The 14,418-nt window shown below is 35.6% G+C and overlaps 1 protein-coding gene across 4 annotated transcripts in view; it reads left to right on the top strand.

Moving 5' to 3' along the window:
• BMPR1B (bone morphogenetic protein receptor type 1B) overlaps nt 1–14,418 on the top strand; it is a 422,185-nt gene that overhangs the window by 258,598 nt on the left and 149,169 nt on the right. For all 4 annotated transcript variants that reach the window (XM_019463930.2, XM_019463883.2, XM_019463892.2 and 1 more), the window contains one exon: nt 1,258–1,352. The gene's annotated coding sequence lies outside the window, so the exon portion shown is untranslated. The remainder of the gene's footprint in view (nt 1–1,257; nt 1,353–14,418) is intronic.

The raw sequence follows: 14,418 nt of genomic DNA, 5'->3' as shown, positions 1-14,418 counted from the left end.
TGAAGATAGGATTTTGAACATAAAAATGAGTTTAACAGTCACTCTTGTAATAGAAGGAGCACAGCTTAGGAGCAGTAAGACAAGGACTCTGGTTTTGGCCCTGCGGCAAACTTGTCATGTGACCATGGATAAGTTAACCAGTGTGGGGGGTCGGTTTTCTCATCTGTAAGATGAGTCAGTGACCAGATTATTTCTAAAATTTTCTTTTCTCTTGATTTACTCAAGAAACAAACTTGCAGTAAAGCAAACATATAATTATTTTAGGCAAGAAGAATAGAAAATACAGACTTTAGTTTCTAATTGTTCATACTGTGGACATTATGCGTGATATAGATAGATAATGCTGACCTCATTCATATCACCTGCAAACTATGTAGTGTCATGGCTTCGATTTTGTCCTTAATCTATAAAAATAAAGTAAAATAATTCAAGTTGTCATGATTGAACATTTAAGGGTAGTTAATATAATACGTTGAGTCATATAATTTTCAGATTATATTTTCGCTTCTTTCACCAGATATATTATTCAATCTGATTAAAATGATGGTTTTCAGTGCATTTTTATCATTCTGGAAGTGAACTTACCTGTGTTGAAACATTTTTTTTGTGACTAATTACTCCATCATAGCAGCCTTACTCAATGAGAAGCAATATTAAAAACAATTAAAAAATGCTTTCCTGTGTTTTGGTCATTCATAGTATGTAGTAATTCAGTTTCATAAAGCTTGATTAAATGACATTTAGGTGTAAGTTTTATGAAGGGGTCGAGGTGATGTTGTTTGGCCAAAACAAAGGCAGTATTTCCTTTCTTGTCTTTCACTTCACCCAGCTCTCCCTCCCCGCTTTCTTCACCTGCTTGAGGAAAACTGTTTCTTCAGACAAACCTCATAATTGCCCTTCTGTGCCTGATTTGGGCCTCAGGAAAGGCCCATAGCATCTGTAAAGCTGGCAGCAAAATGGTATTTCCAGGCAGGCACAGGGTTGCCGGGTAGTGAGCCAATCCACAGCTTTGTCTGAGCAGCTGAGAACTTTGCCGGAGTATTACCACGGTGTTCAGTAACACAGACCTGTGCCATGAGCAGCTAGCATACTGAGCAAGTGTCAGGGTCAATATTTATAGACCACTACGTAGTTGCCTTGCAGAGAGAGAAAGCGAGAGAGAAACACGCACACGGAGGGCAAGGGAAGAAAGACTACAGTGGGGGGGGACATTCACTTCCAGTATTTTTTCCTAAAAGGATTCTTTTTAACTGTCAGGTTCAGACTTTTGCTGAATCACAACCCTTCACCGCTGAGCAATGACAAGAGAGGAAACAAAAAGTTAAAGGAGCAAGCCTGCCATAAGTGAGGAGGTAAGTAATTAGCCAATTCAGTCTCGCTTTGACTCGTAAACTCCCTCTCCCTGTTGGCTGCCCTGCATCAGTAGGCAAAGGGCTGTGTGGCATGCTAAAGCCAGTAAGGCGGGGCTGCCAGCTGCTTAAGAATGTTCTCAGTGGCGGTGCAGTTTTGTGTATGGCCCTTAAGGAGGCTGTGGACGATCAGAATACACGCAAGTACGGGGGTTGTGGGAAAGGTTCTCCACCGCTGATCTCATGTCGTGTCCTATCAGCAAGTTTCTGTTTCCTCGTTCTGCCAAACTTGAAGTCTTCTGATTGGTAAAGTCCTGTTTGCTTTCGTATCAGCATTAAAACAGGACTGTGAGTGAGGTTATAGTGATGAGTGGTCTAGAGATGGAATAGGGGAAAAACTCACATGAACATGTGCAGAAGTAGACGTGTCAGTGTATCATCGGTGAATGTGAACGAACAACATGGGTCCTTTCTAAAAGCACGCCCACGTCCATATGACAGTGCACAAAAGTGAATTGAGGACCACCTTTGGGAGCAGAGAGAACAGGGAATGATGAAAAGTTGAGAACAGCCTTCTTAATCCAAGATGCAAAAGACTCCGTGTTTGGCGGGGTTTATCTGTCCAGTCGACTTGTTAGTTGGTTCCTTACAAAAAAGTGATTCCCTATTAAAGTCATTAAATTAACATGTTTTGCTACACACTGGTAGTTTGTTTTCCTTTCAGCACGTTTAGCACTTTGACACGTTTCTCCGTGTGTTCAGAGTGCCGTGGGATGTTCATTTATTTGTCATTGTGTTGTGTATCCCAGATTAACATTAAGGGCAGTGGTGCTCAAGAGGACAGAAATAAATTGTTTTCTATTATTTTCTGATTTAGAACACCCATGCAATTTATAAACTTGTATGTTTTATGTCTACTACGCAGGGCATGGAAAATAAATATGTTGCTTCACTGGAAGTATGGCATTAACTAGGGGAAGCTTATCTACTGACCTAGTGAAAGCTTCCCTGTCGTTGGTTTTTAAATTATGGGACTATAAGCATTAGCATGATATTTAAAATTTTCAGGTTAGGTTATAGATGCTGATTATAGCTCCAAAGGGTTTTCTGTGTTACATATTTAAGTTCAAAACAAAGATAAAACTAAATTTTCTTGCAGGGCTGAAACTATAGGCCAAACGAGATAGAAGGACAAACTAATACTCTGGCACAGATTTCGTGTTAGGGCTAATATTCAGGAACCAGCTAATTCTAACATAGAATAAACCACATCCAGAACAGCAGGTGGAAAAGGTCTAAATGTAAAGTAAATCTATTTTAAGATGAGGACAGTCATTGTGGAATATTACTTTTATTGAATCTCCTATAATTTCTAAAGTAATGCAGAATGTTTCAAAATCAGTTCTCTGAATTCAGAAATATTTTAAGGGTAATCTCATACCTAAATTTAAACTGTATTATAACATTCATTTAATGCTTGTTTTAGCCTCTGAATCAAGCTTTTCCTATGTCCTTTTCAAGTTCTGCCTACCAGTTTCTTAATGGGTTTGATTTCGGTTTGGACAACAGTATGTTTATTTTGAAAATGCAACCACTGTTGATCTAGAGTGGGCATTTCTCAATTAAAATTTTCTTTGCTACTGCCTTTGGGCAGTATCTTATGATCAAGATTATAATTTCAGTTCTTTATTCAATATCTTTTATTTTTTCACTTTATATATTGTGTAAATACATGATATTACTTTCTTACAGTATTTTTTTTACTGGTTTTATTTTAATTCCTTTTAGTCTTTTGTTCTGAAGTACCCTGTAGAAACTTTGGGCAGAAAACAAGCCAAATAAAATTAGCACAATAAAAAGAAACCAAAGAAAATCGTCCTTTTAACCAAGAAAGCAAATAGAAAAATTGTGACATTGGTTGACAGTGTCTAAAATGGAATATATTTTGGTTGAAGCCTAATTGAGTATTTTAAGACTTGAAATACCTTCTCAATATTAATTTTGGCTTTAATGTCAATCCTGATACTGGTTATTTATCATATTTGTAAACAACATTTTAAATATAGGCATATCATAAAGAAAGACTGTAAGACCTTTCATATCATGTGTTAACTGTCTGTTGAAGTAAGATTAGTGAATTTATTTGAAAGATTACTATTAACCTCCTTTACTACCAGTCTATCTGCTACATTACCCTTAGAAGGATCAATCTCCCACCCCAGTGAACACTTTACTTCCTACTAAAGCCCTTTCTTCCTTGGCTCTCTATTGCTCAATACAGTCTTCTTGGCACAAAGACTCTCTTCTTGATCTACCTGCTACTTTTGTTCTGTATTGATCTTCTGCTATTCTTTCTGGATTGTTTTTCGGACTCTCTTGCTCACCCATGAGTCTTCCCCTTCCCTCTGTTTCATGCTCCAGCAATATTGAACATTGTGTATTTCTCAAAACAATCTGTACTATTTTACTCCTTTCTGGAGTTGTTTATGTTGTTTCTATCTTGAAAACCTTCTTCCTGGTCTTTGCCTTTCAGCTCCAGGCACCTTGCTGGTGGTCCACTGTCAGCTTCTTTGGTTTGGCCTCTTGTATAGACCTCTGTCACAGAACTTTGCAAAGCCTTATAGAACGTTTTGTGCTTCTTTTTTGCACATGAAGTTGTAAGCTACTCGTAGCCAAGTTTTAAACTTTATTCTTTCGTGTTCCTCTAAGACATAGCATTCAATAGACACTCAAGAACTTGAACCAAAGAAAACCTTTATTGTATTTATTTTAAGCCCACTTTTCTTTATAGACTTCTTATTTTAATGTATTTCACAACTTTGATGGACAGCATTGAAGAAAAACCCCTCAAGTAAATGATAAATGCTTTTTAAAGAATAACAATGTGTTAAAAGGTTATTTTGTTTCTCTAAGTGCACCATCACAATAATGTGTGTATGTGTGTTTATCCAGCAAGTAGATACCTGTTGGACCCATAGAGTTATATTTGAATAATAAAGTTCAAAATCATATTGGTTAGCACATACAAATTCAGGATATATAGCTCAAAGATACTGTTGAATTTGATGAAATCTGTCAACAAAAACAGCTAATTGCTGCTCTTACATGTGTGATAAGTTAAATTATGCCCTAGCAAACTGAAGGCAGTGTTATCCCTTCCAAAAGGCCCAGAGAGAATATTTGGAGAGGTTGGGTCCATCCTCATGTACTGTGGAAAATTACAGAGTGGAATGGCTCCCAGTATGACTGATAAAGGTATACTTCCCTACTTTTATCTTCTGTTGTAGAGATAGTTAGGGATTTAAGGAAATAACAGAAAATAGTGGCTTAAAAAGTTTCAAAACTGAAGGGTGATATTCCATTTCAGACAGAAGAATTTGCTCCTCGAAATAGAAATGTTGAAAGAAAAGGATGTCAATGTTTAAAAAAGTAGTAGAGAAATAGCAGCTGTTTCTTTTACTTTCGATACTCAACAGAAACAGAATTTATTTGTCTTTGTATTTTACTTCTCCACCATAGATAGAAAACTTACTTTGTGTGTGAAATATTTTGTATTATCGAAACAAATACAGAGTTTTATGCACAATTTAGAGTAATTCACAACTTTTCTTATTTTGATTTTCACTTCTTAGTATACTCAACAGGCAGTTTTAAGTTTTCACTGCGTTGAAATCTCACAAACCTCTTCCACACATCACATGGGACTCTTTTGTTTGTTTAACCTTGAATTGTATCTGTCTCAGGAATGAAAATAAGATTGATATTTTCATAGGAAAGTTTGGAAGCCTTTTAATTTGCTTGAAATGGACCATAATTCAATGTGGAATTTCTTGTCAGATGTATTTTGCCCACACATGTATAGAGTAGTTAAATCGGTAGAGGAGGTGTCTTGGGAGTAATGGTTGTAAGTTATACGTCTCACTGGTATATCAAGTGATCTTCATATTGTAACACTGGAAGGGTGGGATTGTTTTTTATTTTCTTGTTTTGTTTTGTTTTGTTTTTTGGTCATAGACACAGAAATATATTTAGTGCCCATCAGACAGTGATGAGAGAAACCCAAGCTTGTCTCAGTATTATAAGATTATGGCAAAACAAACCAATAGAAGCAGAAAATACTCCTACCCCTCTAAGAGATTGAACAACTTTGAGGTCGGAGTGAGGCATAAAGGATTTTGCCAGTATGTTAAAGTATTACTATATTATTATTAGCAGCTTTACTTTCCAATCGGAGTTTTTCTGTAGGTACACATGGCATAGGATCCATAGAGCGTGAGAGCAGAAGAATAGATTAATCATGGAAGCTGAACCTTAAAGTTCTTCTACTTCACCTATTTCATTTTATAGATATGGGCAGTTGTGGTACAAAGAGGTCATGTGATTTGTCAAACATCACCTTTTAAAATGGCTAGTTAAGATTTTTATTAAAAAGAAAAAAAGGAGTGGCACCTGGGTGGCTCAGTCGGTTAAACGTCTGACTCTTGATTTTGGCCCAGGTCATGATCTCACAGTTCATAAGATCAGTTTGTGAGATCGAATGCTGTGTTGGGCTCTGCACTAAGTGTGGAGGCTGCTTGGGATTCTTTCTCTCCCTCTCTCTCTGACCCTCCCCTACTGGCACAGGCATGCTCTCTCTCTCTCTCTCTCTCTCTCTCCCTCTCTCTCAAAATAAATAAATAAATATTTTATAAAAAGAAAAAAGAAACGCACACTTATAAGGCCAGTATTTTATCACTGTGGCCTTCCAATCTGCTTATAATTGCTCTATTTTTATTTGTACATTGCATCTAAAGCCCAAGTTGTCATATCTCTGTGTTTTGTTTTGTATTGTATTGTGTTAGACTCCTTTGAATTATTGCATAACTCCTTAAAGTTAAAGCTAATAACTATTGGTGGGATGTAGTACTTTTCCACTCATAACCATAGCACGTGGGTGTCCTTTCTAGTTTTCCTGATTTTCCCTATTCTCTTTGGTTGTGCCACTAGATTTAAGCTCCATAACTCTTCTCCTTTTCAGTACAACATGGCAGACAATTCTGAGACAAAAGACAGAAACTGCAAAAACAAATTTTTATACTTTGTATCTAAAAGGTTTCTAATAGGGAATATATGGCTATATTTTGTTTTATAACTTTGTATTTAAGTTGCTTATTCTAATTTAAAGATGGAAAAATCTTGATTAAAACAAAAGAACCAGGTGTGATTTTCCACATTACATTGACTTTTATCTGGGACTCTCTTAACAATGTAAACCCTATTAAAGGGACGGGCAAATAGGCTGTGTTGTACCTGTCGTCTTGCAGTAAGACTTGCTCCTCTGTTCTGTCCCCTGCACTTGCAGAGAAGTTGGGGCTTTTTGGGTCCTTTCCTTCTTATTCATATTAAGTTCCTGGGAAAAAATCACTAGTATATTTTAAGTTGAAAGAGTTTGGGGGCAAATACCTAAAGGCTGTTCCCATCCTCAGCCTGTGGTTTCTCTTTCCACCTCCTTCATGGCAAAACCAATATTATCTCTCTTTTCAAACTCTTGCTTGCTAAGAGATTTATAATTTTTAAGTCTTTTCTAAAATGAAAAAGCGATACTTTATATTTTTAATTACTAGTGAACTTGAAGCTGAAGGAATCATTAGTTATTAACATTTTATTCTTTATCATTAACCCATTTATATACTTATTCTTTTTTTCAGAGGCTGTATTTCTCTTACTGGTTTAGAAGAGGGTTTTTTTTGTTTGTTTTTTTTTTTTATTTTTTTAAAAAATCAAAGGATCTTGCTCTTTTAAAGTTGTTAGTTGTTACTGTTTTCACAGGCGTTTGATTACCTTTTGATTTTCTTATGTTTTGAAATATATATTCAATCTAATGAGTATTTTTCCATCTCCTTTGAAACTTAGAAAACTCTTTTTTATCTAGAAGTAGGAAAAGTATTTTTCTAGATATTTTGGTTTAATTTGTTTAACTGTTAATACTGTGATTCACGAGGAATTTACTAAACAAGTACTTCAGTATTTTGGTTGACTCATTATTCCGCTTTACCACTTTTTGTGAAGTCACCTTTATCTTACACTTTTGTGGTTCACATTTAAATCTTTGTATTACCTCTTAATTTATATTGAATAAAAGTTCACGTTTTTTAAAAAATTTTTGAGTATAGTTGACACATAGTGTTACATTACATTTCAGATGTGTAACGTAAGGATTAAACTTCTCTATGCTTTATGCTGTGCTCACCACAAGTGTAGTTACCATTTGTCACCATATAACGCTCTTACAGTATCATTGACTATGTTCCCTACGCTGTGCCTTTTATCTTTTATTCCTGTGACTTCTTCATTCGATAACTGGGAGCCTGTGTCCTCCACTCCCCATCACCCATTTTGCCCATACCTTAAACACTTTCCCTCTGGCAGCTGACAGTTTGTTCTCTGTATCTATAGGTCGGATTCTGCTTTTTGTTTGTTTGTTCATTTTGTTTTTTACATTCCACAGATGAGTAAAATCACATGATTTTGTGTTTCTCAGTCTGATATATCTCAGCATAATACCCTCTAGGTCCATCCATGTTGTTGTAAATGACAAGATTACATCCTTTAAAAAAATTTTTTTTAATGTTTATTTTTTGAGAGACACAGAGACAGAGCGTGAGCAGGGAAGGGGCAGAGAGAGAGGGAGACACATAATCTGATGCAGCTTCCAGGCTCTGAGCTGTCAGCACAGAGCCTGACACGGGGCTCAAACCCATAAACCTGAGCTGAAGTCGGATGCTTAACTGACTGAGCCACCCAGGTGCACCTAGATCTCATGGCTGTGTAATATTCGTGTGTGTGTGTGTGTGTGTGTGTGTGTGTGTAGACATATATTTTCTGTAGACAGACATTTTCCTTAAGCATTCATCTATCAATGAACATGTAGGTTATTTCCATATCTTGGCTATTTTATTTATTTATTTTAAATTTAGATTTTTGTTTTTATTTTAGTATAGTTAGCATACAGTGTTATATTAGTTTCAGGTATACAATATAGTGATTCAGCAATTCTATATATTGCTCATTGCTCATCGCTCATCAAGATAAGTGTACTCTTAATCCTCTTCACCTATTTCACTCATTCCCGCCTCCCCTGCCCCCCCAATCAACCTTCCCTCTGATAACCATGAGTTTGTTCTTGATAGTTAACAATCTGTTTTTTAGTTTGTCTCTTTTTTTTCTTTGTTCACTTGTTTTGTTTCTTAAATTCCATACATGAGTGAAATTATACGGTATTTGTCTTTCTCTGATTTATTTTGTTTAGTATTATACTCTCTAGATCTATCCATGTTATCACGAATGGCAAGATTTCATTCTTTTTTATGGCTGAGTAATATTCCATCATATGTACCTATGTGCATATGTGTGTGTTCATCTGTCTATGGACACTTGTGTTACTTTCATAATTTAGCTCTTGTAAATAATGCTGCAGTAAATGTACAGAAGCATGTTATCTTTTCAAATTAGTGTTTTTGTGTTCTTTGGGTAAATATGTAGTATTGGAATTATTGGGTCATTTGATATTTCTACTTTTAATTTTTTGAGGAACCTCCACACTGTTTTCCACAGTGGCTGCACCAATTTATATTCCCACCAACAGTGCATGAAGGTTCTTTTTGTTAAATGTGATTTAAGCATTAGAACATGTCAGAATGTTGTCGGATTTAAGTTGCATGCTCCCTGAAATTATTGTAGGAAAGAAGCTTTAAATATATTACTTATATTAAAGCAGATCTAATAAGTTATGATTCTATGTGAGGAGAAATTATGCATTAATAATATTTACCATTTATCAAGTGGTTTCTTGATATTTATCTGGCATTCTCCCAAGACTTTTTAACTAATATGATTTCATTTAATCCTTTTAACACACCTTTGAATGACACATTCTCATCTCCTTTTCGCGGTAAAGAAACTGAGACCCCGAAGTGTAAAGTAGCTTGATACTCACCTAGCTAATAACTGATAGGGTCACAATCTGACTTTGGTCAGATTGGGCCAAAGTCCACCTTTCAAGAAGGCATTCTCAAATAGAGAAATTATGCTTTTTGCCATATATGGTAATAGATGTGAATCTATAGGGGTCAGATAGCAAGAACCTTCCCAACTTGCATCCATTTTTTGAAAAATGAGCTTAGGAACAGTGATTTTCAAAGTATAGAGATAAGTCAATGAAATCAGTGATATGAGGAGCCTTTTATTATTTGGGATTAGCATTGAGGATACCAAAGTTGTAGGATAGACAGAAATAATCTTATAGTTTTAAACCAGTTTGGAAGCAGCTAAAAAAGTCTTTTAACTTCTTCAAATGTTAGTATTTCTAATGGTTTTATTATTTTATTCCATCGCAAGCCAATTTATACTTCAGCTGTCCATCATATGCTGAAGACATAGCACTATTCCCTCCCTCACATACCTGCTCATGACCTTGGCAGGCAAAATGGCAAGGAGCCGCCAGTTCAGCAGGAAACGACTGTTCTGTCTGGGTTCCCGTTTCCTTAACTATAAGCTTCATTCAGGGGAGAAATGAGTCTACCTAACTGGCATCCTTTGCTATCATCTCTATTTTAAGTTGCTCAGTTAAGAGACTCAACAGTTGTTGCTGTGGTATAAAGCTTCGGTATTTAAAGCGGGAAAGGAAATTCTAGATATTTTGGCATCATTAGAACTTTGTGCTTGTATACTAAATGATTACCTGGATTGATGTAAAAGAGTATAGCTTACTTTCCTATGGATGGACATACCTCATACATATGGTTTGTGTTTATAGATGTTTGTGTATGTCAATCCATACATAAAAGTTTATATAAAGACATCATTTGAAATCTTAATTGTTTATTATACATTTGGGAACCATGAAGTAATTTGTTTTGTTTTCCTCTTTAACCCAAGGCAAACAATTTTGCCTAACAATGATATAGAATTTTTTTTTTTTTTTGCCTTGGATTACTCTGTCCTTTTGTTGATACATTGGTATGTCTCTGGTCAGATATACATAAACTTCATTGGAATTCTGTTTATAGCCCTGTCTGGGAACCGTTGAAAGTAAATTAATTGTATTATTACTTGGAAAATTATGCATGAGTTAGTATTTTTATTAATGAATAGTGTTAAAAAATTTAGGTCATTCACAGTATCCCTCCTTTTTTCAATCATTTTTCTGCTTTTACTATAAAGTTGGTTAGAACTGCACATTGTATAGTTGGAACATAATTCCATATATAATTTCATACTTTAATTCCCCAGATAAATATTTGCTCTTTTTGTATGTAAAACTGACTTCACTAGGAGTCTCTCTTTTACATTACTCTCTATGCCAGTTTCAACTTCACCAGTAAATTTGTCATCATTCACAGTGGTAGTTTAGCTTACTAACCTTGAAATTTATTTCTGTGTTTATTGTCAGAGGCTTGTTGGCAAATCGAACTCGACAATAATAGAGAAGGAAAGCATAATGACCTAGGACACACTGTTCTACTGAAATGATCTACGGTTCTTTGAATGTGTCAATTTTTTTTTATTTGTTTTAAACTAGCCAACATACAATGCATATAACCTTTTGAGTTACTCATTAATACTCTACATGTAATCTTTTAAAATCATTATTGGTGGAAATAGACAATTATTTAGAATGATTTTTTTTTTGTACTGTTGTAGTCTAAAGCAGACTAGTACGGCTTCCAAAGCACAATGTGAGCTTAAAATAAGTCTGCTGAAACCGTGTATTCTTAAGTAAGGGAGCTGGTTTTGTGATCATTTTGAAGTTGTCCTTATACTATATGGTCCCTCTAGTATAAAATAAATTTGATATTTATACTAATATGATTTCAATTTCTTAATAGTCCAAAGTGCATATGATCTGTCCAGAGGTTGAAAATCAATTTTTAAAATTTTGGTTAGATTTTAATAATGAAATATTTAATAACCAAATATGTTTATATGTTAACATATGGTATATGTTTCTGTTTATTAACTATATATTATCAGTGGCATTAATTAATGCTTTTAGAGACATAGAATATACCATCAAACATTTGTCCTCAAACCCTATAAGGCATGTGGAACACACAGATGGCCAATCGTCCTTTGTGCCTCTCTCATACTTACTGAAAGGTTGCTCATTTCTTTCTTTTTTTTTTTTTAACGTTTATTTATTTTTGAGACAGAGAGAGACAAAGCATGAACGGGGGAGGGTCAGAGAGAGGGAGACACAGAATCTGAAACAGGCTCCAGGCTCTGAGCTGTCAGCACAGAGCCCGACGCGGGGCTCGAACTCACGGACTGCGAGATCATGACCCGGGCCGAAGTCGGCCGCTTAACCGACTGAGCCACCCAGGCGCCCCAAGGTTGCTCATTTCTACATGGGGGGCAGTTCAAACAGGCTGACCTGGGATGACCTGGTGGCCAGCACAGAATCATCATACAGCCAGGAGTCAATCATGCAATCAGTCCCCTCTCTGCTTCCCTCCTTGTCCCTCCACCCAACCCTCCACCCTCACCCCTTATTACCATTTTCCCACTCTTTTTTCTCCCCTCTCCTCTTCCTTTGTTTCCTCGTTATTTTTTATCTTGTTCATAAGTGTCTATTGCATCTCAGCCAGTTAGCCATCTATCTATACCAAGATGTTACTGCTTTTCTTTAAACTTCAACAGTTTCTTTATCTGTGGTCTTTCATCTGTCACTCAATTATGTCAGAAAACTCCTTTTTTGGTGCAATTTCAAGGAAATATTTTCTAGTCTTAACAGCAATATTAAATGCTGGGAAGTAAGAGAAACTTCCATCATAAAATGTCAAAGTGCAGTCAGTATGTTTCACAATTTCTGTAAAGTCATTTATTCTCTCATTTTATAACTAATGGTAATTTGGTCAATATTGTACGTTGGATATTTGTACATATGATAACAGTCTTATTTAACCTTGTTATTAAATCTTATTTAACCATAACTCTGTGAGATGGTTTTTATTATCCTTGTTTTAACGATGAGGAAATGGAAATTCAGAGAAGTTAAATAAGCATGCCTAAGATTACACAGCTTGGGAAGTAGGAGATGTGTGACTGGAACCCAGCTCTTTCTGACTCTGAACATCTTATGATATAGTGTATGACTTTCTTTTAAAATAGGTAATTTCTGGGGCGCCTAGGTGACTTCGTCAATTAAGCGTCTGATTCTTGATTTCAGCTCAGGTCATGATCTCACAGTTTGTGGGATCGAGTCCCACCATCAGGCTCTGCACTGAGCATGGAGTTAGCTTGGGATTCTCTCTCTTCCTCTCTCTCTGCCCCTCCTCTGTGCGCATGCTCTCACTCTCTCTCTGTCAAAATAGGTAACTTCAGTTTTCTACTCCTACAGTTTTCTAGAAGTTGGAGAAGTAGCACAGCAGTGCAAGCTGTTCCCCAATGTGACAGCAGTCCAGACCAGGCAAGGCTCTGTTGATATTTACAAACCAAAAGATTAAATCTTAATTTTAATATATTACTCTCATTTCCTTCACGTCTCTTACTTTTGTAATTCTATCAAAGTTTCTTTCTGCAAAGAGACAACCAAATGACAAAACAAATACTTAGGAAAATACATTCTTCCAAATAAATCCATGTCGTGCTCCAAAATGTTTTTGAGGCTGGTTACATCTTCAGCTGTAATGTATACACTCTTTGATTTCAGTTTGACTCTAACAGACTTTCTCATTAGTTATAAATCACATTGGGACGGCATGAAGTTTTAGATCACACTCTTAAAAAAATAGATATTTTTGTATTGTTTGGAGATGAGTTACTTGTAGAGTAACTTCTTACCTTTGTCTTGCCTGCTTGCTTCTCAGGAGTTTTCTTAGAAACTATGTGAGGCAGGAAATGGCACTTAAACAAATACATTTTATTTTTAGTCAAGTTAAGGATTCTGTTTGTTTTTTTTTTAAAGAAGAAATGGAAGAAATAAAAACTGTGGATCAAACTGACCTTTGGGAATTATCTGTTGATTTTTTCCATGACTCTCTTAGCCCCATATTTGTAAGATATAATTTAAGATTATAATAAATTTTAATTCATGTTTGTAAAATGTCTTACATACTAAAAACATTTCCACACCCAGTCTTTCTTTTGACGTTTGCTCCCTCAGATGCTTTGAAGCAAGTATATGCATTTTATGAATGGAGACATTAATAATATGTGAGGGTGAGTTGAAGACCCAGACTGAAAAGGCGAGTATTTTGACCTTATCAGAGTAGTTATTAAACTTGATTAGCTTATAGCATATGAAAATGTGAAGAAATAAACATAACATTATGTGATAACCCATCCCAGACATCAATGAGGAGCAGGTGCAGGTCATTTAAGGAAAAAAAAAATATGAGAGTGTTAATATTGAGAAAATGTTATGAAGTTAATTTAGTTGTTGCCGAGATTGAGAAAAGAATTTAATATGATTTTAGTGGCAGAGCACCTGTAGTGAGCTTGTGGTGTTACGTGGGAATCTAGTTGAGAACCACTGAATTATCACACAAAAAAGTTCTCAATCAGTATAGAGTGTAATAGTAATATTTTCCTAAAGGTTTTCATAAGCTGTGTTGGTATGTCAATAAAGGGTTTATAAGGAACACAGACCAGTTTAAATAAACTACTGAATGTTGTCTCACACCGTATGGGGTAAAGTGATGACAGCATGACTATGGAGAGTTATGTAAACTATGAGAAAGTCATAAAAATTTGAGTGGAGTGAATTGATCAAATCGGTTTTATTTTCCCTGAACTCTCTCTGTTTCTTCCATCTCTCATCATCTGTAATGATAGACTGTAGGCTTCAGCTTCTTAATGCCTCCATACATGACACACACCACCAGCCATCGATCCTCTCTTCCTTTGAGTCTCAGTGAGCCATGAATCCTAGCTGCCAACATAATCTGCGATAAGCTGTCCATATGGAAAATTAAGATTGATCCCTACTCCCCTCATTTCATAAACAGAAACAAATTCTGTGTGGAAGAAAGACTCAACTGTGAAAAACAATACTTTAAAATATTTGGAAACGGATATGTTTTTTATCTTA

This window comes from Panthera pardus, unplaced genomic scaffold (genome assembly GCF_024362965.1).
Source record: "Panthera pardus isolate Hobbes unplaced genomic scaffold, ASM2436296v1 HiC_scaffold_13, whole genome shotgun sequence".
Lineage (NCBI taxonomy): Eukaryota > Metazoa > Chordata > Mammalia > Carnivora > Felidae > Panthera > Panthera pardus.
This window is presented reverse-complemented; position numbering and strand designations above follow the sequence as displayed.